Source organism: Herpailurus yagouaroundi, unplaced genomic scaffold, assembly GCF_014898765.1.
Source record: "Herpailurus yagouaroundi ecotype Mexico unplaced genomic scaffold, PumYag 159, whole genome shotgun sequence".
In the NCBI taxonomy this organism is placed as follows: Eukaryota; Metazoa; Chordata; class Mammalia; order Carnivora; family Felidae; genus Herpailurus; species Herpailurus yagouaroundi.
This window is the reverse complement of record NW_024412400.1, coordinates 50,433,662-50,460,640: the sequence shown is the minus strand read 5'-3', so window position 1 is coordinate 50,460,640 and position 26,979 is coordinate 50,433,662. Positions and strand designations below refer to the sequence as shown.

Genomic DNA, 26,979 nt, shown 5'->3' with positions numbered 1-26,979 from the left:
AGGAGCTAGAGAAGGGCCCACTGCGCCCCCTGGAGTTTAAAATACTCAGTGCATGGGGCTGGGACTAAAGAGACATTGGAGCCAACAAGCTAATAATAGTATTACTAGTAGTTCATGAAATAACTTGTATAACTAGCTGCTACAGTCTGAATGTTTGTTCCCCCCTCAAAATTCATAAGTTGAAATACCAACCCCCAAGGTGATGATATTAAGATGTGGGGCCTTTGGGACGTTAGCTCATTAGGAATTAGCGACCACAAAGAAGAGGCCCCAGAGAGATCCCTTCCACCATGTGGAAGCAAACCTTCACCAGACATTGACTCTGCCAGTGCCATAATCTCCAGACTTTCCAGGCTCCAGCACTATGAGAAAGAAATGGTTTTTGCTTATAAGCCACCCATTCGGTGGCATTTTGTTACAGCAGCCTGAACAGACAAAGACACTAACAGTTACTGAGTGTTTACTATATGCCAGGCTTTGTGCTTAGAGAAGTAAAAGAACGTGCCTAGGATTAAACAGCAAGAAATTGTAACATTGGTCCCAAACCATGTTATTCTAAACTCTTTGCTTTTAATCATTTTGCTCTATCACGCCCAACCAGTTCTGAGGCTAGGGCACCAAAGTAAATCATTGTGCTTTGTCTTCCCTGATCAAGGCCCTCACTGAGGATGCTGGCCACTCCATCAGTCTGATTAACACTGTGGGAAGATTTACTATGAAACTGCAGCTGATAGAGAAAAAAACAAAAACATAAAAACAACCTGAGAAGGAAGTAGTAATTTGCACTTCGCCTGAGAAACCCTTATGTTGACCTATAAATCAACATACTCCAGCTCCAAAAAATGGGACACCGTGGAGAAAAGCTTCAAAGAGAAAGGCAGAAATGAAGTTTAGTGTCTTTAGGAGGAAGGAGAAAGGTATTTGCTGGTTAGGCTGTCACTCTGAATCCTTACAGAAAGGAGAAAAAGTGTTTACTCAGTGAGATTTTAACTTTAAAATGGGAAAAAGGAAACAGGAAACTTTTCATTCATGTTTTTCAATTACTGGTGAGCTCTGGTAGCCACTCTGAGAAAATCATGTTCCACCCAGGTGGCTTTATCAGCTTAAATGATCCCCTTATTAATCAGAATTTCAAAAGGCAGTAAAAGCCAGTTCAAAATAATGGGATTATCTTTGGAGTTGGTGCTAAGTGCTTAAATTGTAGCCTTCTGACGCGTCCCCCTTTTCTTTTGAATATTTACTTTGAGATGCAACTGCCAAATGTCTAAATTACGTCAGGAAATCTGATGTGACAATGTCCAGTTAGCTACAAATTGTTGAGAGCTCTGCTCTTGGTCCAAGATGGTCTCTTGATCTCTTGCCCAGATGACAGTAATCACTTCTAAATTGGTCTCCCAGCTCTCAACCATAAAGCCCTACAGTCTTTTCCCCACAAAGCAGCCTGTTCGTTCTCACTGCCGCACGGTATCCCACTGTGTGGGTTTACCTTGATTTATTTATTTCTTCTCCTGCTGATGGGCATTTGGGTGGTTGGGTCATCACAACTACCCAATTCATCTTTTTGATAAGCATACAGACATACTTTAGTTAGTGGATTCCTGGGAATGGATTTGCCGGGTCATGGGTATATATATGTTCATTTTCGGTAGATGCTGAAAATAGTTTTCTAACGTGCTAATCAACATTGTGGTTTTGTTTTGCTTTACCTTTCTCCGTATTCTATTCAGCCTTTTACAGATCTTGTTTTCCCCTTACATTTTCTTTCAATGTTTAGCAATAAATAAAAATTTTAAAAATTCTATTCTGAAAAAGTAAAGATTCTTCATAATTGAGGATATTCAAAAGAGTATGTCCCAAACTCCTAAGGCATTTCCATGAGGCAAATTGTTCTGAGTGATGGTGCATTGCTGGCAAAATGGGCAGCCACATACCACATCATTTTGTAGCAAACACATGAAACAGTCCTGGAATGTTTATTGATACAATCAGTCATATGACAGTAATAGCTTATGAGTAATTTGAGATTATCTTTGCCATTGCTTCACCCCGTTAGCAAAAATAACTGACCATGATCATTATCCTAAAGCATCTAAAACCTCTGTTCTCATTCATGTCCGGGTCTATTTATGTTTCAAAATGACACGGGTTTAAGTAAGATTTACTTTGATTATATGGATTTGAACCCTTTCTCTCTTTGCCCCTGCTGTCTTTGTCCTGATCAGTTTGGATCTTCCTCCTACTCTTTCCTCTTCATTGGAGGCTTTGTCTTTGAGAGGTATTCTTATTTAATGGTTTCAAGAGTTCCTAAGTCCCAGACCCCAGACTAGCCACCATCAGACCTTCCCACAGTCTATTTACACTCATCCATGAATTAGAGCCTATGAAGTATACTTCCAGCTTGCCCTGGCAAACACTGGCATCATGAAGCAAAAGGAACTTGGGTCACTGGATGAGTCAGGGTACCAACAGGAAACGCTGGTACGCTCAGAAGAGAAGAGAGTTAAAGTACAAAACAAATGAACATAGGGTGGGGAAAAAAGAGAGAGAAGAAAACCAAGAAACAGACCCTTACCTATAGAGAACAAACTGATGGTTACCAGAGGGGAGGTGGGGGAGTGGGTGTTAAACAGGTGATGGGTACTAAGGAGGGCACTTGTTGTGATGAGCACCGAGTATTGTATAGAAGTGCTAAATCACTAAATTGTACACCTGAAACAAATATTACACTGTATGTTAACTAAGTGGAATTTAAATAAAAATTAGAAAAAAAAATAAAGGACTATAGACATGAGCAGACAAAGTTAAGGGATCTAACAAAGGATAGTGAACCCCCTGGGACTAGCAACAATGAAAAGTTGTTTTTACACTCAGTTCTGAAAGGATAGGTCAGCAAATGTGGCACTTGGTGAGAGCTGTAGTCACAGGAGAGGAGGGGGAGGGGCCACAGGAAAGGAATGAGCCGTGGCTGAAAGAGCAAAGACGCTGACCTCTCTCCTTGCTGTCCAGTGTCCCATTGGTGCCTCTCATTGACAGAACCCACTGGAAGCCACAGGGCAAGGGAATTTGTGTGATGGAGGCTATAGGAGCACAGAGCAGAATGGGGAAGGCAGCAAATGGGTGTGCGGTGGGGCAAACATAGATTATCTAGCAGCATCTTTGAATCACCCCCTGAAAGAGGGTTGTCCAAGACAGCAGTCTGACTAATAGGACATACATTCATCTCAAATGTGTGTTAAGTATTAATCCGTTAAACCCCTGAGATTTAGGGATTGTTTGGTCCACAGTTAACCTACCCTAACTAATGTATCTGGTTTATTTGCATTTCACATTATGTCTTTTGTATTTAAATTGTTTTCCCAAAACTATCAGGGGAAATGTGTAATAATCCTCTAAAAATGTAAATGAGTAAATTTCACAAAGATTATTTTTATATAAATTGTTAATAATTCTACCTTGAGATTATGAATAACTACTCTGCCTTTAGATGTTCCGAACAGCTGCTTCCCAATGACAGCTCAAAAGGGAAGAAATTGCAGGAGGGTTAAAACACAGCATTTCTTCAAAATATAAGACTGTATGAAGGAGAAAATACCGTGGGAAAATAGTAAAATGAATACCATTGAAAAATTCTTTTTAAGACTGCTCACTCCCATTTCAACTTACCTCCTTCCTCTTAGCCCTGCTTTCCCTTCTCTTCCCAGTGAAGTGCTTGTTGCTCTCAAACAGGCCCCTACCCACCAGGTTTCCCTAACAGCCTCTTTCCACCTCCTCCATCCCTGCTACGCTCCAGGCCTCCTCAGTTTACACAGAAACATCACCCCTGGGCCTTTCTAGGTTACTGATTAACTATCTTAATAACTTTATTCATCCATCCATTCATTAAAAAAAAATCACTGGGCACCACTTAAATGCAAGTTATATTCTGTGATGTTAAGACTTACAGTCTTTATAAGATTACTTATATACATATAAGGGATCCCTTAATAAGTTATAATGCAGCAACAGAGAAAAGATATGGAAGCAGATAACCCTAGTATGAGGCAGAGAATGGTCAATGACACAAAAGAGGCATAGATAAAGTCCTACAGGACTTTAGAAAAAAGGAAAGGGAAGGTGGCACCTACCATGCCCCACCACTAGGCTAGGGAGAATGCATACATTAGTTTATCTTTCTTGCTTATGGCTAATTCCTTCTTGTCTTTAAGGAAGGTATTCAAGTGTCACCTCCTTGACCTCCATGCTCCTACAATCACAGCTTGATCACATCATAGGATCATTGTCAGTTTATTATCTTTCATTTCAAATGACGGCAATTACCTGTACGTGGGAGACAAGCCTTGTCTTTGTGCATCTTCTATGCCTCCCTCTGAATCTGATGCACACCATCCCTTCAGGGATGGATGGATGGATGGATGGATGGATGGATGGATGGATGGATAGATGGATGGAGCACTATTAGCACATTAGAGGAAAAAGGAAATAAGGTAATTCTAGGAATTTCAGGCATCCAGTTGGATTGTGTTACAAGGATGTGGGTAGGAAGGTGGCAGGTGACAAACGTTGAAAATAGAAAATGGAAAACAGTTCGTAAGGTCTCAAATATTTGGCTAAGGTAGCTGGACTCATGCTGCAGAGAACTGAGGAAACACTGGGAGCTGATGAGCAGGGAAGAGATGAGATCAGATTTGTGTTTTAAGGAAATTAATCTGGCTGTTGGAGTATCTTTCCCTTTTTGATAATATATTCACTTTCTATCAAGAATTTTCTTTGCCTTAACCCAAACAAATCAATCTTACATTGTGGGTTTGAGCAGCTCTGATAAACATTTCTTTTTCCAAAAGAGCTCCAACCTGCATATGTCTAGGTCAGCCTCTAATAAAGTATTGTTTTCTACTTTTTTTTTCTTTCAATTAGTCTTTATGCTACTCCCCAAGCCAGCAACTGCATTATTTTGATGCAACACCCCGAAATTAATTCTGAACTATTCCCCAAGACCCAGCATGTGGTTACCAGAAAATGCTCACCCCCAGCAGGGAGCGTCATGAATGACTTCTATGTGAGATTCTCTTATGAGACAACATTTGCTGATAGAGATTTTAGTAATTTTTTTTTTTACTAGAAATCATTTTAAAATGACACGTTTGAATGAAATCTTGCCATTTGCAATGACGTGGGTGGAACTAGAGAGTATTATGCTAAGCAAAATAAGTCAGTCAGAGAAAGATAACATACAATTTCACTCATATGTTGAATTTAAGAAACAAGGGTGCCTGGGTGGCCCAGTCAGTTGAGTGTCAGACGCTTGATTTCGGCTCAGGTCATAATTTAATGGTTTGTGAGACTGAGCCCCCAGTCTGTGCTGATACCATTGAGTCTGCTTGGGATTCTCTCTGCCCCTTGCTCTCTGGCCCTCCTGCACTCATGCTCTCTCTCTCTCTCTCACTCTCTCTCTCTCTCTCTCTCTCTCTCTCTCTGAATGAATGAATAAACATTAATAAAAAGAAGCAAAACGAATGATCATAGGCGGGGGCGGGAGGTGAAGAGAGAGGAAAACCAAGAAACAGACTCTTAATTATAGAGAACAAACTGACTCTTACCAGAGAGGAAGTAGGTGGGGGGATGGGTGAAATAGGTGAAGGGGATTAAGGGGTGGACTCATTGTGATGAGCGCTGGGTGTTGCATGCCTGTGTTGAATCACTAAACTTGTACACCTGAAACTAATATTACACCATATGTTAGCTAAATGTAATTTAAATTAAATGAAATAAACAAATAACCCATTCGCCCAAGGAGAAAAATTATCTTTTAACGCAGTAAGGACCATTTTAATACTTGATAAGTAATTGAATAGATCAATATTAAAAATTAGACCATCATCTTTGACAACACATATTATTCAATTTATCTGCCATAAGCCAGTCTTTATGACAATGTATGTGTACCAAGTCAACAAGTGATAACTTCAGATCATTTTAGATGAAAGTTGTATCTTAAAATTATAAAATTTTACAAGTTAACATTAAAGTTAAGCATGCGGGGCGCCTGGGTGGCTCAGTCGGTTAAGCGTCCGACTTCAGCTCAGGTCACGATCTCGCGGTCCGTGAGTTCGAGCCCCGCGTCAGGCTCTGGGCTGATGGCTCAGAGCCTGGAGCCTGCTTCCGATTCTGTGTCTCCCTCTCTCTCTGCCCCTCCCCCAATCATGCTCTGTCTCTCTCTGTCCCAAAAATAAATAAACATTAACAAAAAAATTAAAAAATTAAAAAAAATAAAGTTAAGCATGCAAGTTCAGTTGATACTTTGTTTTAATAATATTTATTCTCTCTACTTTCCCAAACCTATTGCTGATCAGAAAAATAAATAATTACAAGGAACACAAGTCCAATAAGACAGTATTACTGAGCCATCTGGTATGAAAGGAGATAGGGAAGTCTTCGATATTGCCCAGGTGGACTTCTGGAATTACCTTTTTAGATATATATTCAGCAGTCAACATTTCAGGAAAATTACTTTGAGATTGAAATATTTTGAATATAAAAGTAAGGCAAATCACTAGACTTGAGTCATCTTTCAGCATTTTTTAAAATTCCAAAATGGATCACTGAGAAGACTCAAGCTGCATGCATTATTGAGTAAGAAATTGACTCGGATTCTCATTTTCATATTATTTGATACCTTGACAAACAACCCTCTCTTTTCCAAAGTCCATTCCTGGATCAAGTATAGGGACAAAGAAAGCAATCTCCCATGCGTCACGCCGTGATATAGGCTCTTCTCTCAGAGTCCTAGGGCCATGATGCAAAGCACTGTACAAGTTTTGGGAGATGGGTGGGTGAATAGATGCCGGCCCAGAAAGCACTGGGATACCATTAGCCCTCCAAGAAATGAGCTCACTTTGGGGCTTTGCTGAACCGTGGTGTAAACTTCCTATTTAAATTACAGGAAGCTTATCCTCTTCATCTGGTCTGGAATTATCTTTCTTTAAAAATTAATAAATTCCTGACAGACCTGTCCTGCTAAACTAGTCATCATGGTTTCACTTTCTGCTCCAAAGCCTGTATGAATCTCTCTGCCTAGTTTGGCTAATTGATATTCACAAGACTTCGTAACTTCTCTTGAAAAGAGAGTTTCTGATCCTACTGGTTTCCTAGAGTCAAGTATGCACACAGCTATTTGGTTTATCAGCATTTCTACAAATTCTGTTTTTCCACACATTTAATTCATATGCACATAAATATATGTAAATCACTTTTAAGTTTCATAACTGGAAGAAGATTCAAAATATTTTTATAACATTTTAGTTAACTCTGGATGACCAGAGAGTAAATATCTATCATTTAATTTATTCTAAAAAATCTTGCATTCTATAGGAACTCAAATATTTTACTACTATTATCTAGGAAAATCTGGAGGAAGTAGGCTTTGCTTTCCCTCTGGAAGAAACTTGTCTATTCCCATCATGAATTTAAGAAGGACCTGAGCTTTGTTCACATCTCAGTTCCTCCAATATCATCTGTATGCTGCAGAGTCCTTCGAAACATAAATTCTCTTACCAAATGCCCTGCTCCAAGGGAGAGTTTATGAGCTATAATTCTTACCTCAGTTAGAGAAAAGCTATCAATAGATGCATTAACAAGATGTCTTTGTTGGTCCCCACAAGGTGACTTTGTTTAATGTAAATTTCTAGATCAGACACCCATGATATAAAAAAGAATATATTCATGAGCCAATTTTTTACCCATTATTTTAGATTACTTGTACCCTCTGCTATACACTCCTTATACGCAAGTATTGAGATGTTTGAATGTAGTGGTTTACAGTTTCAGGAGTAACAGGTATTCTAATTCATGCTCAATGGTATCTTACAGTATGAGCTTTCACATCTCATGCTAGGACCATACTACCAGAGCCCAAGTCCTCAATATTTCCCCAGAGCATCAGGCAGCTGCTGCAGGAGCAACCTGAGAGGGAACATTGAACCATGTCACCATTGCAGCTTTGAAAGACACATGTAACTCACAACCCTAGTCATCCAGAACACTTGACACTGTGTTCTACTTCTACTGCTCATAGAAGCTGAAGTCAGTTGGATGCTTTTATTTATAATGGGGACTCTTCCACCAACAATTTCATCAGTATTCCTCACTGGCCTCAGCAGAATAATGAAACACTCGGGAGCAAATATACAACCCAACAAACCATAGCTGGATGCCAAGATTGCAAACGTTTCCACAGCTACTTTGAACTTGCCTTTGGTGCTCAAGTAAGCAGGGACAAAAAAGATCCAGAAGATGAAAAAGACCAGCATCACAAAGGTGATGCATTTTCCTTCATAGTAATTATCTGGCAACTGGAAAGCAACCAAGGTTGTAAGAAAACATAGCAAGGCCAGATAGACATCAATCCCAAACATAGAGCATAAAAATTCTATAGAACCTTCAACACATTCCAAAATGATCTTTATGTTTCGAGATTCCATGTTCTTGCACATTCTTGGAGGCTCCAGTTCTAAGTAGGTTGTGCATATGCCAATCTCAACTAGAACAGAGATTAGCACAATGATTTTTCGATAAAGGGAGTGGATGGATAGGAGTCGGGCTCTGGATTTAGAAATTCTGTAGGCTAAACACAGTGAAATAGTCTTTCCAAGAATACAAGACAGGCAAAGAGAAAATCCCACTGCCAAAGTGACATGGTGGGTCATACAGGACCAGTTGTATGGCTTGCCAATGAAAAGCCTGGAAGACAGCTGTATGATGACAAGAGAAACCTGAATAAGAAAGCCCAGATCCCTGTCATTGGCATTCACAAGTGGAGTATGCCTGCATATCACATACACAATTGTGACTGCCACGACCACAAGCACCCCAAAGATGGAGAGAATGACAAGCAGGAATCCCAGGGCCTCATTGTAAGCAAGGAATTCCACCTCTCAGTATGCACTCGCTCTTTTGTGCATTTGACCAATAGTCTTCACCACATTGTTCACACTCCCTTTGACCTAATGAACAAACAGAGGATTACTGCAAGAAAATTAATTGTCCCCTTTAGCTGTGAATAGCTCGGAGCAGCCAAAAAAAAAAAAAAAAAAAAAAAAAAAAACAAGAAAGAAAGAAAGAAGAAAAAAGCAGCAATACAATGGTCTTAGAGTCTGCAACCTATATTACAAATTGAGAATTATTTTTAGTTGTGGAAATTTGGACTGCCTTCTTGGTTTCAGCGTTTCCTATATGGGCCTTTTCCAGTAAGATGCCTCTTTCCTTCTCTTCCCATTATCCCGTTGAGAAGAGAGGTGTGTATCCTCATAAACCTAAGAACAACCCACAAATGGTTTGCCAGGGATGGGAAAATTAAAGCTACTCAGGTGAAACAATCAAGAGAATTATTGTGAGAAATTTGATTAAAATACAAGTGTTTTCAGTCTTCCATTCAACATTACTGCCACCTACTGAGGGGAATCTTGTCTTTGCTCCTTCAGCTTTCTCCTCCCCACCCTCCAGATGCAGATTCCAGAGAACAGGCAGAGAAGGACTGAGAATAAGAAGGGAAACAAGGGTCCCTGGGTGTCTCGGTTGGCTAAGCTTCTGACTTTGACTCAGGTCATGATCCCATGGTTTGTGGGTTTGAGTCCCACGTTGGGCTCTGTACTGACAGCTCAGAGCCTGGAGCCTGCTTCAGATTCTGTGTCTCCCTCTCTCTCTGCCCCTCTCCCTCCCCCACCCTCTTTTTCTCTTTCACACACACACACACACACACACACACACACACACACACACACACACAAACACATACACACACACACACACACACACACACACAAGTAAATAAGCATTAAAAAAAGTTTTTTTAAAAACAAGGGAAACAAAAACAACAGTGTTGACAAAGCTACATGGGAGTGTGTTACAACATAGGAAAAAGGTATTTGAGATGAATTTATGGTAAATTATCAAATGGATCACTTTAGAGTTCTTTGAAATGTACAGGTGATGATTGGAAATCGCTTTTAACCACTTCTCACTGTTGGATTGGACTTCTCTTGATAAAACTCTTCAGAGAATGAGTCACGTGGGGCTCAGGGAGTTGTTCAGGTTACATTGTGCTTATTTTCTATTTGGGGAACTTTTACATTTTTTAAAATTCTTCTTGAAATAAATTGTTATGGAGGGCCTTTGGGCAAAGGACAAGTACAGCTTTTGAGTTATCTTTAAAGATAGAGATAAGCAGAGATAAAAGTATACCTGCTCCAACATGCTTCATAAGGCTATGCACACCAAACCCAGGTAAATTCCTGGTCATGAAGAGCAGAAATTCATCAGGTTGTAGAGAAGAATTCATGGAGCAGTAAATAATTCATCTGTAAAATTCATCCTACAAACCTTGAGCAATTATGGCCTTAAGTCCACTGTCTTTAGGGATGGAATTCTACATCTTACAGTTCCAAACTAGAGATAATTCAGTAGAATACAGAACTGTAATTCACCAGTTTTTCCAATTATTCACTATTTCTTACATAACTGATGTTTAATGTATTTTATAAATTGATATAATTTTAAGTACTTTTTATGATTCCATTTATTCACATTTCACATTTCATTTTTAAAATTTTTCTTCTCTTAAATTCTTTCTCTTAAATTCCCAACTGTAGCAGCTTTAGAACTGAAACCCAATATTATGGGTTTTTTTCAAACTACACAGAATATCCAACAGTTTGAAGGATTGTAATGATTTTCGTTATAAGTTGTTTACACCTATTTATAAAGATCACTCCTAAAGCCCTGTTTACCAAAGCATGCTTACTCTGATCGCATTTCAGTATCAATGAAAAATATGATCATCTCTACCTGGTTCCCATGACACGTGTCCATCAGCACATGCGATGAGGTCAAAACAGCATATTGGCTCCCCCTGATGAATCCCCTTCCGGGTCCCAGGACGGCATAGATCAGTACACACCAAATGGAAAAGCTAGCAAAGACAAATACAATCAATGCATGTAACAAAGCCTTTTGTCTCCACTGGGGCACCAGGGGAGGACAGGAAGAATTTACATCTGGATTTCTAGGGGGTTTGTGATATCTCAGGAAACCCAAGATAGCTAGGCATGGATGACACTCCCCCGATCACACACTCTCTCTCTCAAAAATAAATAAAAACATTGAAAAAATAAAATAAAATCATCATGAACAATGAACTGATGCCTTTTTGCTCCATTTCTAAGTATCCCTTTCTGTCTTAACCCCTGTAACCTAGCTTCTAACCCACTCATCTCACTAAAATATTTCTTGCCGTGTCTGCTAGCTTTTCCTCTAGCTAAATTCTCTGGTGTTTTTCTTCAATATTTGGCACTCTTGATCAATACTTCCTTGAGATTCAGGCACCCTTGGCTTCCGTTTGGCCTTTTATTTACTTTGTCAGCTCTACCTCCTCCACCTTCCTCATCACTGTGGGCATTTTCTTAGGTTTGCTCCTTAATCCTCTGCTTTAATCTCTTCACATAAAGCAGCTCATTCACTCTTTTTTTTCAACCAGCAGCTCTATATAAGGACTCCCAAATCTTGATCTCTGCCAACCTATCCCACCTGACTTCTAATTCCATATCCTAAACTTCCAACGTGTCCCTACTTTTAGTTTCTACCATCACCTCCAAGTCAACATGTCAAAACTATTCCCATTAAGCCTATTCCTCCTCCCAAATTCCCCATTTCTGTCACCAACACCACCATTCTCATCCATATCTTTATCTTGCATTACTTGCATGCATATATACACCCTCTCCTTCACTCAGGCCCGTCTGCTCCCCAACCTCCAGATTCAGCTTGCCATCATGAGTTAAATCATACCTGGTACTGTCCACTAATTATTTGTGGCAGAACACTTGCAAGTCCAGGGGCTTCTAACCGTAAGACATCCAGAATGTGACTATTATGTGTCACTTCCATCACATCTATCTTAGTTCAAGCACCCGCATTATTTTGGATTATTTTATTGGTCTTCTAATTGGTTTACCTTTTTCTACTCTTGTTCCCCACCCCAGCCCACTCCTTAGGGCTATTTGCAACATGGCAGACAGATGATCCTTTAAACCCTAAGGCGGACCATTACTCTCCTCTCTCAAGCCTCTTCTGTGACTCCCCTTTTCACTCAGTGTTAAAGTCAAAGTCCTGAAATACCCAATAAGGTCCTACGTGATCTACTCTCTCGCCTCTCTTTCCTCCTCTCCCACTACTCTCCTTCTCCCTCCCTCCTCGTAGCCACACTGACCTCTTTGCTGTTTCTCCAAAATGCCAACCACACCCCTGCCTCAGAGCTTAGAAGTTGCCATTCTCTCTGTCCAAAATACTCCTCCCCTAGATAATGCATGGACTCACTTCAAGTTTTGTTCAAATGTCACCCCAGTGAGGCCTTCCCTGACTATATTATGTAAAATAAAACCCCCAACTCCATCATTCCCTATCTTAATCCTTATAAATTTTTCTCTACAGCACTATCACCCTTTAAGATAACATAATTTGGGGCGCCTGGGTGGCGCAGTCGGTTAAGCGTCCGACTTCAGCCAGGTCACGATCTCGCGGTCCGTGAGTTCGAGCCCCGCGTCGGGCTCTGGGCGGATGGCTCAGAGCCTGGAGCCGGTTTCTGATTCTGTGTCTCCCTCTCTCTCTGCCCCTCCCCCATTCATGCTCTGTCTCTCTCTGTCCCAAAAATAAATAAATGTTGAAAAAAAAATTAAAAAAAAAAAAAATAACATAATTTACCTAATTTACATAATTGCCTATTTCCTCCCACCAAAATGTTCCATTAGTCAGAGATTTGTTCTCTTTTGTACACTGATGTATTCCCGGTTCATAAGATAGTGTCTAGCATCTATAATATTGTGCTCAACAAATATTGGCTCAATGAATTAATTGATTTCACTGTAAGTGCTATGAAGGCAGTATTTTGGGTTGTGTGTGTGTGTTTGCTTTTGTTTTTTTACTTCTTTTCCTTTATTTAGTAGTCTGTGAAATAACAGGTTGGTTCCAAAGAATCTTCCAAAGCTGATCAATTTTGGAAGGAGGAGAGAGACTATCATTATGAACTTATGGATTTTAAAATGTGTTTTATTTTACTGCATTTGTTTTCCTTCTTGGTGCTCAAGTTGTCCAATTTTTGACCAGGGAGAACTCCTGCTTTGCTCCCGCATTCTTTTTTTCTTTTTTAAAGTATAGTTGACAATGTTATGTTAGTTTCACATGTACAACATAGTGATTCCATAAGTCTATACGTTACCCTGTGCTCACCACAAGTATAGCTACCATCTGTCACCATACATTATTACAGTACCATTGACTATATTCCCTATGCTCTACCTTTCATTCCCCACATTTGTTCCATAACTGGAAACCTGTACCTCCCACTCCCCTTCACTCATTTTGTCCATCCCCCTCACCCCCTTTCTCTCTGGCAATCATCAATTTGTTTGCCTCTCTCTCTTATTTCACCTAGCTTAACACTTTCTAGTTCCATCTATGTTATCATAAATGCCAAGATCTCATTTATGTCTGAGTAATATCCCATTATATACATATATACACCACTTCTTCATCTATGGATGGACACTTGTGTTGCTTCCATATCTTCGCTATTGTAAATAATTCTGCAATAAACAGAAGAGCATACAACTTTTTGAATTAGTAGGTTTTTTTTTTATTTTCTTTGGATAAATACCCAATAGCAGAATTATTGAGTCATTTGATATTTCTATTTAATTTTTTCAGGAAAATCAGTACCATTCTCCACAGTGGCTGCACCAATTTACATTCCCACCAAGAGTACACAACAGTACCCAAGTGTTCCCTTTTCTCCACATACTTGCCAACACTTATTATTTTTTATCTTTTTGATTCTAACCATTCTGACAGATATGAGGCAATATCTCACTACAGTTTTCATTTGCATTTCCCTGATGATTAGTAATTTTGAGAATCTTTTCATGTGTCTGTTTGCCACCTGTATGTCTTTTTCTTTTGAAAAATGTCTATTTAAGTCCTTTGCCCATTTTTTTAGTTGGATTACTTGTTTTTTGGTGCTAAAGTTGTATAAATTATTTATATATTTTGGATCCTAGCCGCTTATCAGATATGTCATTTGCAGTATCTTCTCCCATTCAGTATGTTGCCTTTTCATTTTGTTGATGGGTTCCTTTGTTGTGCAAAAGCTTTTTTTTTTTTTTTTTTTTTTGCTTGTTCCCCTTGTCTGAGGAGACATATCCAGTAAAGTGTTGCTAAGGCTGATGTCAAAGAAATTACTGCCAAGGTTTTCTTCTAGGAGTTTTATGGTTTCAGGCCTCACATTTAGGTCTTTAATCCATTTTGAGTTTATTTTTGTAGATAGTGTAAGAAAGTGGTCCAGTTTCATTCTTTTGCATGTCCAGTTTTCATAGTACTATTTATTGAAGAGACTATATTTTCTCCATTGTATATTCTTGCCTCCTTTTTCGTAGATTGACCATATAATCATGGATTTATTTCTGGGCTTTCTATTCTGTTCTATTGATTCTGTGTGTCTATTTTTGTGCTAATACCACATTCTTTTGATTCCTACAGCTTTGTAGTATATCTTGAAATCTGGAATTGTGATACCTCCAACTTTGTTCTTCTTTCTCACAATTGCTTTGACTATTCAGGATATTTTGTGGTTCCATACAAATTTTAGTATTATTTGTTTTAGTTCTAAGAAAAACGCGGCTGGTATTTAATAGGGATTGCATTGTATCTGTAGATTGCTTTGGCTATTATGGACATTTTAATAATATTAATTCTTCCCAATCCATGAACATGGAATATCTTTCCATTTGTTAAGCTGTCTTCAATTTTTTTATGAGTGTTTTATAGTTTTCAGAGTATAGGTCTTTCATGTCCTTGATCAAGTTTATTCCTGGGTATTTAATTCTTTTTGGTTCAACTATAAATGGGACTATTTTCTACATTCCTCTTTCTGCTACTTTGTTACTAGTGTATAGAAACAACCAATTTCTGTGTATTAATTCTGTATCCTGTAATTTCAGCAAATTCATTGATTACTTCTAATAGTTTTTTTGGTGGAGTCTTCAGAGTTTTCTGTGATTAGTATCATATAATCTGCAAATCATGACAGTTGAACTTCTTTCTTACCAATTTGGATGCTTTTATTTCTTTTTCTTTTCTGACTGTTGTGTCTAGAATTTTCACTATGTTGAATAAAAGTAGTAAGCATGGACGTCCTTGTCTTGCTCCTGATCTTAGAGGAAAAGCTGTCAGTTTTTCACCATTGAGTATGTTAGCTGAGGTTTTTTCATATATGGTCTTTATTACATTAAGGTATGCTCCCTCTAAACCAACTTTGTTGAGAGTTTTTATCATGATGAATGTTGTACTTTGACAAATGCTGTTTCTGCATCTATTGAGATGATCATGATTTTTATCCTTCATTTTGTTTATATGGTGTTTCATGTTGACTGATTTGTGAATATTGACTATCCTTGCATCCCCAGAATAAATCCCACTTGATTGTGGTGAATGATCCTTTTAATGCATTGTTGACTATGGTTTGCTAATATTTTGTTGAAGATTTTTACAAGAGTTCTCCTCACCTATCTTCCTTTTTTTAAATACTTTTTTTCTGGGGTGACAGGGTTGCTCAGTTGGTTAAGCGTCCAACTTCAGCTCAGGTCATGATCTCATGGTTCATGGGTTCAGGTCCAGCGTCAGACTCTGTGCTGACAGCTTGGAGCCTGGAGTGTGCTTCAGATTCTGGATCTCTCTCTCTCTCTCTCTCTCTCTCTCTCTCTCTCTCTCTCCCCCTCCCCCCACCACTCACACTCTATCTCTGTCTAAAATACATAAACTGTTTTTTTTTTTAATTTTTAATACTTTTTTTCTTTTTGCTATTTTGCTGGGGTGCTTTCCCTTACTTTATTTTCTAGATGTCTGATCCATTCTTTGGCATCTTCTAATCTACTCTTGATTCCCTTTAGTGTATTTTTCATTTCAGTTATTATATTCTTCAACTCTGGTTCTTTTTTTTTACATTTTCTATCTCTTTGTTGAAGCTCTCACTGAGTTCTTCTACTTTTCTCTCGGTCCCATGAACACCTTTATGGCCATTACTTTAAACTCTTCATCAGGCATATTGCTTAATTTCATTTAGTTCTTCTTCTGAGGTTTTCTCTTGATCTTTCATTTGGGGCATATTCTTGTCTCCCCATTTTGCTTGACTTTCTGTGTTTGTTTCTATAAATTAGGCAAAACAGCTACTTCTCTTACACTTGAAGGAATAGTCTTATGTATGGCTGGCCCCTGTGTGGACTGTGCCTTGTGACTTTGGCGGGCTGGCTAGAGCTGTGTCTGGTGTGGCCAGAGTATTCTGCAATGGAGCTACCCTGGTAACATGGCCAGAGCTGAAGTGGGTTCTGGGGCTGGGGTGGTCCCGGGACTCTCCACAGAGAGGGTGCCTTGGCAGGACAGCTGAAGCTGAAGTGAGTATAATCCAGGGTGTCCCAGGGTGCTGAGCACAGGGGTTGCCCTGGTGGAGCAGCTGAAACCAAGGTGGAGTGTGGGCTGGGAGGTCCCCGGGTGCCCTGGTTGGGTGGCTACAATTGAGGCAGGTACGGGCCAGGCATTCCCAAGCTACTCTGCACAAGGGGCACTTTGGCAGGATAGCTGGAGCTAAAGCAGGCATAGCCAGGAGGTCTCAAACAGCTCTGTATCAGGGGTGCCCTAGCAAGCCATCTGGAGCTGAAGCGACTTGGGCCTGGAGTGTTCCAGAGTGCTGTGTTCCTGTGTCATCTTGGTCTGATAGCTGGAGCCATAGTGAGCACTGACTAGGGATGTCCTGGTATGCACTGCCCTGTGACCTCCTTGGTGGGATGGGTGGAGCTGGTGTGAGCTAGGAACCCAGGAAACACTGGAGCAGCAGGCCAGTAGGGTACACAGATCCTGTTCCTGTTTACACTGTCAAGGTGGAGGGGGAACATAAACCCCGGCACTCACTAGCCCCTCTGACCCAGAAAGAGTTCCAGCAGTTCCCCACCTTTAGGCGAAGTTCTAGGGCCAGTCCCTTCATATTCTAGCTGCTCTTTCAAATCTCAGTTTTTTTTTTCCTGTGCCCTTGAGCAGACAAACCTGCTCAAGGTCATCTCAGGGTACTATCCCTCCTCACTTCAGTTCCCAGTATTGGGAGTGGGGGTTCCTTTTGTTACCAAGTCTCCATCTCCCCTGTCATTCTCAGTGTGGTCACTATCTTTTTGTTGTGCAGAAGCTGTTCAACCAGCCCTCAGTTCTTCAGGAGGAACTGCTCTATAAACAGGTGTACATTTGGTGTGTCCATGGAGGAGGTGAGTTCAGGGTCCTCCTATGATGCCATCTTGGACTGGAATTCAGGGCAGTGGTTTTTTGCAGTGCTTAACAAGAGGTGAACTCATAGTAGATGTTAAGTAAATGTGTATCGAAGTCATTTGTACCAATTTCATTATTCAAATATAACCCCAATTTTAATAAAGAAGAAAAATAAAATTATTATGTTCTAATGAAACATTAAAATAAAAACCAACTACTACATTTTACTGTTCTTCCATCAAATTTTAGAATGAGTGTTCTATGAACCTATACAAGCAGTAACATCTCTTTTTTCATGCACAATAATTATATTAAGTACCTGCTATATGCCTAGCAGTAGGACTACAAAGTGAAAAGTCTCAGGCCTCATTGAGGGAGAGACCTCTAGACTACAGGAGATAGTTTATACTCTAGGCCTAGGGACGTAGAAGTGTTATACGTCTAGTACAGTACTCTTAGTCACAGGTGGCTGTTGAACACTTGAAATGTGGCCAATGTGACTAAGGAACTGAATTTTTAATTTTATTTAGTTTTAATTAATTTACATTTTATAAGCTACATGTGAATAGGGGCTACTGATTTGGACAGAACAGCTCTAGGTCAAAGAAATAAAATGCAGAAGAGAGCTGTGGCTCCTCCAGTGGTACATACTGATAAGGTTTTATTTTTATATCCTGTCATAATGTTTGAGTGCTGCCTAAGGATGGGCCAAGAAAGGGAGGAACTTGTGTGTAAGTGTGTGTGCTTTTGTGAGTCTGTATGAGTTTGTAAATGTTTACTGCCATCCATGAAAAGCAGAGAGCAAAAAAAGAAAACAAAAGAGATGAAAAGAGATTTAAAAAAAAAAAACACAAGATCTTCTAGGTGTCTGGCATAGGACAGGATCTCAAAAATCTTAATTTCCTTGTCACTTTATTCTTAGATCTTTCCCCAGCAGGATTTGGAAGACCGTTTGGGTATCTCAGATCTCAGGTCTAAAGGGCCACACAAGAAGAGGGAAAATACATGAACAAGAAACAAGATGAAAACAGACCCCACACTCCTGAAATAAGTCTGCACCATTAAAGAAAAACCACTGGCTGCATGGACTCCCACATTCCACTCTCTCACTCCTGCTAGGTCCTTCATCCTGAGATCCCCTTGGAAGATTAAATTGCCAGTGCTTTTCCTCCACCTGACCATTTTACTGTGACACAGCAGGTCACCATGTAGTAAACACTGAACTAGAATATAGAAGGCCATAGAGTCCTACTCTCCTAGAACTAATATTTCATGAAGGATAAAAAGTTCAGCTATCTGGTAAGTAATGGGGTTTCTTCATAACTTCTGGTAAGTGATGAGGTTTCCCCTAACTTTCTCTGTTACTTCTCCAGGTACTGTCTTTACCTCATGTACCCAGGGGGGCCCAGTCTCTAGCTCACCAACCACTTCTCAGTCCTGCATATCAAAGCCCTCCTGTTGCTATAGGAGGAAGAGAAATAAAAATTATAATAATAAACAAAATAAATAATGACACAAATAACAATAATCCACAATCAATAAATAATGACAATAGGAAATAAAAGGAAAATAACAGTTTTTATTGTATAGTAAACAATACTTCCAAACATAATGCATTTAATCCTCAAACCTTGTTTCTATTACCTCTCAAAACAATTTTGAAGGCAGTATTTTGGAAACTCATCTTTCTCTCCTATAATCTTCTCAGTAAAAGGTTTATTGAATGATACATCAAAGCTTGTTGACATACATGTGCACACATATGCATACTATACGGGTAGCTAGCGTTCCCTACCCCAAATCATATTATGAATTTGTAAATCCTCCCTCCCACACTTTGGCCCTGAGAATAAATGAGAAAAAAAGGAGGAAGAAATTAAGTCCCTCTAGAACTACCACCAGAAAGAGAAAGAAGGACTTCTGGGTGGCCTGAGGATAATGGAAGCTGCTAAACTGTGACTTTCCACACATCCTATCAAAAACACCACACAAACTTTAAAAACAAAACAAAACAAAATAAAATAAAACCATACATGACAGCTACTGTAGCATCATAAAGGACCTGAGAATACTATGAACTTCAAAGTGCTTGTGTGTAGAGAAATGTCAGTAAATTCCAGCAATGCCATCTCTAGAGTTCCTCCCTCATCTCTGGGTATGTGGAAAATGACACTTAAGAAACTATGCAGGAAAGAGTAAGGGGGAACAGAGAATCTAAGGTTGATGGAGAGCAGACGAGACACTCCTAGAAAGAAAATGTCCCAGTCTGCATTGAAACAGGTCCAAAACCATGTAGAGACAGCACCGGCTAGAGAAAGGTCTTGAAAGTGGGACTTAAGGTGCCAGTCTCAGGATGGCACCACTTGTATGGGACTAGAAAGTGTATGAAGATGGAGAAGTGCCTTTTTGAGATATGATAGAAAAGGAAAGAAGAAGGGAAAATTAAGAGTCCTACAGAAACAAGAGTGAATCATAAAACCAAGAGACACATCAAGCTTTCTCTTACCACAAAAAGTCATTATCTCAAATGTACTATTCTTTACTAACAGAAGGCAGTCTTGAAATTGAAATTTATAAAACACCAAAAACCCTTATCCTTGTCTATGAACAAAAATGGAAGAGTGCCTTGAAGTAAGTTTACTATAAGAAGAAAACAGGCAATGAAAATCAAAACATTCTAATAGAAAAAAAATATTCCAGCAGATTAAAATTCCCATCAACACATATAAACACATAACCATTAACCAGAAAAATAATGTAACAGCATTTTATTTTATTTCTTAGTTTTTTAAAGAAGTCTTCATGCCCAGTGTGGAGCCCAACATGGGGCTTGAACTCATGACCCTGAGATCAAGACTTGAGTCGAGCCAAGATCAAGAGTCAGATGCTTAACCAACTGAGCCATCCAGGTGTCCCGTGTAACATAGTATTTTAAATAAACATTCTAGCTCTACAATTAAATACTCTCAAAAAATCACTTGGAGATGTGCAAAAATATGTTGATTCAGGTATTTAAAAATTAAAAACCTAAATAAATATAAAACTGGAAAGAATGAGAACAATTTCATTTTTTAGTTCAGGAAAGAAACTAAAGACAAAACAATATCAGTTCAGAAATTAAGATAAAAGTTACAAGATACTCAAAAACAAATATACCTGAGTGTAAATTTAATAAGGGACATCGAAAAGGCAGGAAAATAACCAAAGAATAAGGAGGAAATAAAGAAAAAAAGCAAAAATGAGAGAAAATAGATAAAACAGAAGACAGACCAAGGAAGTCAAACTCTTTGACTGGAGTGCTTGAAGAAGAAAAACGAAATGATAGAACTAATATTTAAAACTACAGTCCAAGAGAATGTTCCAAAAACATAAGACTGGAATCTGTACATAGAAAAGATATGTACTATATTTGAAAAATTGACTTGGAATAGCCAACTCTAGATGTCTGATATTCCACAGTGCCTGAAACAATTATAGGCATATAATTCTCTGTGTATATAAACAAAATAAGATGTCAGAGTAACTAACCTTTGATGATTCATTGTTCCAAAATATGGTTGCATTGTTCTTTTTCATCACCAGCTCAAACTTAGAGTTTGTGAATATATGTTCTCCAACTTTCACAAAAGCAACCCCTCCATTATCACCTAATCGCCAGTTTAGAATGTCATAGTCACATCTCCATTTTCATCAATTTCTATTCTCTCTCCATTATGGGTGGTAAACTTAAGTCCCTTCAAATAGTACATTAACTAGAAAAAGAGGAGGAAAAAAAGCAATTTGTAAATATTTGGTTGCCTAGAAAACAGGGTTTATAAAGAAAAGAATCTCAGAACTCATATCTAATTCATGTGATTGGACTTTTTCCTTTTCCCTGATACCTCTGCTATCCAATACAACAACTTCTGGCCAAATGAGACAGTTGAAAAGTTGAAAGTGGCTGGCCAAATTGAGATGAGCTTTAAGTATAAAATACACACTGGTTTGCAAAGACTTAGTTTAAAAATATGTAAACCATCATTTATAATTTTATATTACTTTTATTTATTACTTTATATGTATAATATTTATAATAATAAATAAATAGTATTTATTACTTTATATTTATAATATTACTATTATATTATCATGATTATGACTTCATGTTAAAATACTATTCCAGATCAAATAAAACTTACTAAATTTAATTCTATCTGTTTCTTTTTATTTTTTAATTTAGTTACTAGAAAATTTTAAATTACCTGTGTGGCTCATACAGACTCATACAGATCAGGCGTAGGGGTGCCTAATAATATCTCCATATCTAGGGAATCTTCCTTCCCTCCAAGATTTCTTCCACTTATGGATACCAGTCTACCTCCCCAACCATTCCCTTTCCTACATGTCGGGTGGTAGAGACATGAAGATCAACCAGATCCACTCCCTACCTTGAAAACCTCACAATCCAGTAGAGAGGTTAAACAAACAAACAGGTACAAATAGTAACATTCAATGTGCCTCTATGTTGCTGTTGTGGAAAGTGTTGAAAAGGCATGGGAGAGGGGGTGGTTAACTAATTGTCTTAGGAAAATTTAGGAGGTTTCCCCAGGAAGTGGCTATCTGAGCTGGGTTTTAAAAAATTAGTAAGAATTCACCTGACAAACATTGGTGACAAGGAGATTCTAAGCCAAGAGAATAACATGTGGACAAAGGTCCCTCCACAAACCAAAGAGGCCAAAAAACTTGGTGGAAACAGCCTGAATTATGATGTCTGATGAGCTGACATCATATTTTGGTTCTTTCAAATGTCATGACCTTGGGCAAGTCATATATCTTGTAAGCACTAGCTTCTTGGTCTGTTAAAAGAAGGAAATTACTCCTGCCCTATCTCTGTCATAGAAATTAATATAACTTTCAGCCTTTTGTAAGTCAATATACCAAGTTAAGTATTATAATAATCACCATCCAATCTGGAGTAGGGCCACTCCAGGTCCCCTGCCCTTTTATCTCTCCTTCCTTTTACCACATGCTGTTCTCAAACAACATAAAATCTACATCAGAGTTCACAACATGGTGACTTTCACTGGCAAGTCCATTGGGAAGAGGGATTTTTTTCCCCTTTCCAATGTTCAGAAGAGTCAAGAAAGGAAATGTTCAAAGAATACCAGTCCCTGACCATTCTCTAGAACGATGTTGCCATAATTCCATCTGTTTGTCACCATTGGATGGTAGGATACAGTTCCCTATCACCCAGCTATACAAAAGAATTTAGAGATATGTCCAAATAAACCACAAGAGTAAAAGGGTCTTACCAAATATACATATTCTGATCAAGTCTGCTAACGGGATAAGCTGAGAAGAATGAGTATAGAGTACATTGTCATTTTAGTTTTAAATAAATTTAAAATTTTTACTTCAATACATTTATGAAGCATTCTCAATAAGCCTCTTGACCATCTCTAGGGTAAGGTCCTGCTTTTCAGGTTTAACTTACTGACATCATATGGGGTATGTGTCAAGGAACATGAATCCCGTCATGGACTATCCCACCAACATTCACCCTGACACTATGTGGACCTTTGATCTTCACTAAAGTCTCTTCTCTGCAATTCTAATACATGTTTGTTGTTCTTTGAGCAAATTTAAATTGTAATATTGAAATATTCAAATAATGAATTAGAGGGTTGTTATTTACCATATAGTATCCTTTCTATTACAAAACAAGTACCCAAAGGATTTCTTTTAAAATAAAGGAACTGCCCTAAGACTTTAAAATATAACTTAATTTCTTATTCTTAATTTACCACAATTTCCCCAGTACCAAGGAATACACCTTGCACTCAGATCTTGCTTTACAAATTCCATTCTCCAATAAATGGAAATAGGAGTCTTTACAGAAATGGCTGACTTGACTACTGACCTGACGCAGAGAAAGTACAAGATGAGCCCAGAACATCTTGGGGTTCCAGAAAACAAGGAAGTACTTAGAGATGATAAAGATGTGTCAAAGAAAAAAGAGCTAGCTCAAAGTGGCTCCCAACAGCCAAATCTGGGAAATTTTGAGCAGCAGAATAAATAATGATAGTTGTAGACTATTCTCATAGGATGGAAATAAGTATTCTTGCATCCATATTGATATAATTAAATCAGAGGGGGAAGAGTAGAATTCTGGTTAATAAATGTAGAAGAAATGAAGGAAACAGAAAATGACCATTTTTTAAACAAGACAGTAATGGTTGTTTCAAGCAAAACCCATCGTCAATGGATGTTAAAATTTGTGGGCAAAGGCATGATGAGAAACATTATTTTCAGATCCTCAGAATACTGTCCCCACAAGATAATTACAAAGGGAAACACACTTTACAGTAGTAAAGGTGACATCACTATTACTTAGTGATGAAAATTAATGTCAACAATAATAATAAGACATAATGACATCATGTACCTCCTGATATGAGACATAAAAAGGATACATCAAGGTGCCTGGGTGGTTCAGTCAGTCAAACGTCTGACTCCTGATTTCTGGTCTGGTCAAGATCTCATGGTTGGAGAGACTGAGCCCTGCATCCAGTTCTGCACTGACAGCATGGAGCCTGCTTAGGATTCTCTCTCCCTCTCTCCACCCCTCCCTACTCACACTCCCTCCCTCCCTCTCTCTCTCAAAATAAACTTTAAAAAAGAAATTTTTAAAAGGATAAATCATATCAAAAAACATATGATATTTTTGCCAAAATGCATACCCTCAAAGTATCCATGAGGAAAAAAAATAGAAAAACCAAAATTGAAAAATATTCTTTTTTTTAGTTTATTTATTTATTTTGAGAGAGAAGAGAGTATGAGCAGGGGAGGGGCAGACAGAGAGGGAGAGAGAGAATCCCTAGCAGGCACTGTCAGTGCAGAGCCTCACGTGGGGCTCGATCCTACAAACCATAAGATTCATGACCTGAGCCAAACCAAGAGTGGGAAGCTTAACCGACTGAGCCACCCAGGTGCCCCTAAATTTAAGACATTTTAAAAATAACTGACTAGTACTTATAAAAAATATCAAAGTCATGAAAAACAAGGAGGAATGGAGAACTACCACATACTGGAGGAGACTAAGTAGACACAAATCAAAATGCATGGTGGGATCAATTTGAAAATAAAAATAAAGATGTGGTGGTTCAGACTACTGTGGACTCTGTTGGGAGTGACAGGCAATTTGGTGTTGCTAGAGAATAAAGAGCTGAGAGCCCATGGAAAGAACGATAAAATCAAAGATACTGATAGTGCCAGACCACAGATGTCATGCTTTATCCTTTACAGGTAAGAGGGGAGGGACTGAAGGTTGTAAGCAAAGGAGCACTCTGATTAGGCGTGCATCCTGGTGAGATCATTCGGGCTACTGTGTCCCAACACGAATTTCTTGGACATCAGAGTTGAGACAGGAAAGAGGAGAATCATATCCTCAAGATGACCCCCATTAGTCTTCTTCTAGTGTTCATGCCTTTGCATGGCCCCTCCCACACTGCATAAAGGCTAAAGTTTCCCTCCCAGCTAGCTATGACCATGTTAACTAAATTCTGGCTAATGGCATGTAAGGAGAATTGTATGTAATTTCCAGGAAATATCCTTAAATGGAGGGATGTACACATCATTGCCCTTTCTCCTTCCTGCTGGTTACAGTATGGACATGATGGTTGAAGTCCAAGTAGACATTTGAGATTATGAAGTGAACCCACATAGTGAGAACAGTGAAACAAGGTAGAAGGAATCTGGATCCCTAAGTCAGTCTTTCAGTCCCAGAATGTTAATCTCTAAACTTCACTTACATGAAGAAAAAAAAAAAAAAAACCCTACTTTGCATAAAGTACTGTTTAAGGAGAATTTTCTACCATTCAGAACAAACCTAATAATTCTATTAATAAACTAGGTGTTGTATGTAAGTGATAAATCACTGAATTCTACTCCTGAAACCAATATTGCACTGTACGTTAACTAACTAGAATTTAAATAAAAATTTGAAAGGAAAAAAATTTTTAATTAAAAAATAGAAAAAATTTAAAGGCTTCAAAAATCCCACCAAATAGGAACTTAAAAATGCTCATTTAGGTCACACAAGCAAGCTCTTCTCTTAGGTAGACATGTGATAGATTTAATATATCTATTAAATACAAAAGCAAGTCAAAGGTTTTATTTGTATGAATTCTTTTAATGTCAAACTCTGTCATGAAGTAAAAGAAACAACCCAATAACTTACCTGCCAAGGCTCAAAGTCAGGTATATATGCACAGGTGTTTCCTGGCATATATGGCCCATGTCCTTCTTCACATCTACTTAGACCATCCAAGGCATAAGTCAGAAAATATACAGCTTGTTTGACATTGTGATTCTTAGCTGAGACACATCCAGATAGGTATTTTTAAGATCTTCCAACTTCTCCTCTCCAATACAGAATTCATCAGACATGGCACGTAATCTGTCCTCCTTACCAGTCAAATTCACTCTATGGTCAATGTTGTAAGGAACACTGCTATCCAGCTAAGTACAGTTAAAAGCCATTTATCAGAATTCAACGGTCAGGACATCATTTGGATCCTTGCCAGGATGTACATCATAAAGAAATTCTTTGAGTCATGGTATATCAGCTCTTGGAATCGCAAATCCAATACTTCCACCAAAATATGGGAAACATTCAGGCTTTGCAATGAGGGCAGAGGTAAGCCAGGCTTCACTGGCTATCCATGTTCTGTCAGTTATGTTATGGTGAACCATTTCCAGCACAAAAGGACTGAGGTCAGTGTCAGATGCTTAAAGCACAACTCTGGCAGTGGAACTCAACCGCATCAACAGTTTTCTGCATTTTCTCATTGGAAGAGGCTTTGGGAATAATTTCAGAGAATGCAATACAGGTTGTACTGTTGGCACTCAATGTTGCAATACAGGTTGGCATTCTCCATTCTTTCCTTAAAATTTTCACTCCATATTTTCCATAATCATCATCAGTTGCTATTGTGCCTATCCAGATCCAATCAAAGTGGTGGATAAGTCATACCATGGCTTCCGACTGGATCTTATCACTGCCTACCGTGTGAAGGTAAGACGGAAACTGGTGTTTGTCATAAGAATCAAGCAGGTAGAGGTATAACTCACCTACAATTGAAGATGTGTTTGCAGTTATTAGACAGCAATAGAAAAATTTCAAATTACACAACCTCTGAATATTTTTATTGGAGAAAGAAGGGACTGATCAGTTCTCCCTTCATTCTCACATCCTTCCATGATAAAACCTTGTACTCCGCTCCCTATCTCATGGGTGGGGACCATGCATGGGAACACTGGCCTCCCTGTGCACCCTTTCCTCACTCCACCCCAGGGGAGTCAGAAAAGCCAATTATCAAGATAATGACATTCAATACACCACTTTTCAGAGCTGGGGTCACAACACTGAAAAACAGGTCACCTGACATTTCATCTATGTTCTCGTGACACTGGGTGTGAGGGTCAAGGTCCTTCCTCAGCTCTGCTTTCTCATCCACACAGATGATGGAGTGAGTGGACTCACAGCCTATTCAGAAGGCTCAGTTCTCTCTTGTTCTCCCTCCTTCCCTCTGCCCCTCGTGTGTGTGTGTGTGTGTGTGTGTGTGTGTGTGTGTGTGTGTGTGTGTGTGT

At 38.8% G+C, this 26,979-nt stretch overlaps 1 pseudogene; it reads right to left on the bottom strand.

Annotated features, from left to right (window-relative positions):
* Positions 1-574: 574 nt before the first annotated feature.
* LOC121034199 (vomeronasal type-2 receptor 1-like) overlaps positions 575-26,979 on the bottom strand; it is a 34,954-nt pseudogene continuing 8,549 nt past the window's right edge.